We start from the raw sequence: 2,207 nt of genomic DNA, 5'->3' as shown, positions 1-2,207 counted from the left end.
CAACTCTTGGTCTCAAGTGATCCTCTTGCCTCAGTTTTTCTATTTTTAGTACAGGTGAGGGTCTCGCTTTTTGCTCAGACTGGTCTCAAACTCATGAGCTCAGGCAGTCCACCCACCCAGAGGGGTAGGAGTACAGGTGTGAGTCACCAGGCCCAGCAGTGCTCTGTTAATTTTTAAACTGTTTCCATCAGGGCTGCTTCCTGCTTTTTATTTCAGAGATCCCCTTCACTAGGATCACTGGAGGCCAGGAGCTGGAGACCAGCCTGGGCAACACAGAAAGACCTGGTCTTTCTCAGGCTCCTTCAAATTCCTCCCTTCCCAGATCCACTCATTCTCCCTAATACTCTTGTATGGCCCATCGGCAGAATTCCTCATCTCCCCACTCGCAGGACCTTTCTGCCAGGATGGAATAGAAGCTTACAGGGAGGAGGGTAATCACGCTGTGGTCTCCCCACCCTGAGGACATGTTGGCAAAGTGCAGACCTTTTCTATAATTCATCTACTTGTTATGATTGATTTATCATCAAACCTTCAGAGGGCAAAGGGGAAGCTTTCCCTTTGGCCTCTGTAAGACTCACCTTTATATATTTTTTTAAAAAATAGATTCAACGTTAATGAAGCATTCATCACAGGAAGTTACGGGGGGAAAAAGGAAATTGAATCCAGAAAAAGAGAAGAAAGGAACGAATAAAATTGAGAGCAGACGTCAGTGACACAGAAGTTATAGGCGCAGCACAACGTCAACAGAAATAGCTACTCTGTGCAGAACCTGAGGACGTGGACGACCTGGAGAGAGCCGGGCCAAGGACAAGAGGAGAAAAGCCGGACCCACCATGAGGAGACTCAGTGTCCACAGAGGGTTAAAACAGCAGAGCATGTCCCCAGCAAGTCGAAGGGGAAATTTTTGAAAATGTAATTAAGAAAGATAAATTATGCATTAAATGTTTGTAAAAGGTGAAACAAGGAAAACTAGAAAGCAAATCATTCTGATGTTTTCTCTTTAAAAACCTTGTTTTAAGTTAAGTACAGAATCACAGGAAGTTGCAGAGTAGCCCAGAGAGGTCCCACAGCCCCTCCAACCTCCCCCCAGTGGTTACATTTTCCGTTCCACAGGGGAACACAACAGCCAGGGAGCTGATGCTGGCATGATGCATATCTAGTTCCGTGTCACTGGGTTACAGGTGTGGAGTCCGTGCAGCCTCCACCCCATTTATACGCAGAGCTGCTCCATCTCCACAAAGATCGCCCCTGGACTGAGCCCTCATGGACCCTCCCACTGCCTCTCCCACCAGGAACTGGCAACTTCTGGACCTTTCTGCTTCGCTGCACATTCTGTTGTTCCCCACCACACAGAGGGCACACTGTGCCGGCCTGGGGTGCTCAGAGAGGCTGTCACAGAGCAGACTAGGCAGGAGCCAGCACTCTTGGGTGTCCCAGCAGGTTCTCAGCGGTTCAAGCCGGCCCTGAGTGCTCTAGCTGCCCTGGCCGTGCTCCGATGCCCTCTGGCTCATCTCAGCACTGAGTCCCTGGGAAACTGTGATGTCATGTGCACAGCATGGCCGTGACAGGATGTGGTGATGCTACAGTGCCCATGTGATGTTTCACTGCAAAGGTACAACCTGCTGCAGCTCTCACGGGGAAAGGATGGAAGGCCAGAGGGAGGCAGGTGTGGACTGTGCAAGAAGCTCCCGTCCGCCAGTAGCAATAACCTCCAATCAACTCCTCTGAGCCTCCACGCAGGCCTGTCTGAGCCATTCCTTGGTCTCTTGGTTCCCTCTCAACTTTTCTCTACTGTCCTGGGATTTCCAAGGAATGTTTCTTAGAAGGAGTTGCAGGGCGCATGGTACTTGAGATTGGCTCTCACTCAGCACAGTGCCCTTCAGGGCCCTCCACGCCATGTCCCATGGCCCAGGGGTTTCACGGCTCCTCTGCCCACAGATTTGAATTGCTCCACGCCGCAGATGCTTCTTTCTTCCAGCCATGGCTTCTGCACCTTTGTTTAAAGACTCAGTTGGCCACACTGTGCGTGGCTGCTTCTGACTTCAAAAACCTTTGCCTCCAGCCCTCCTATCTGCACATGTTTGCTTGTGTCTGCCCGCCCATGTGCATGTGAGTGTGTGTGTGCATGTATGCATGTGAGTGTGCATGCGTGCATGTGAGTATGTGTGCATGTATGCATGTGAGTGTGCGTGCATGCATGTGAGTGT

Source organism: Otolemur garnettii, unplaced genomic scaffold (assembly GCF_000181295.1).
Source record: "Otolemur garnettii isolate 467f Iridium unplaced genomic scaffold, OtoGar3 scaffold00245, whole genome shotgun sequence".
NCBI classification, from domain to species: domain Eukaryota; kingdom Metazoa; phylum Chordata; class Mammalia; order Primates; family Galagidae; genus Otolemur; species Otolemur garnettii.
The sequence above is the reverse complement of the archived record's forward strand: the minus strand, read 5'-3'. Positions refer to the sequence as shown.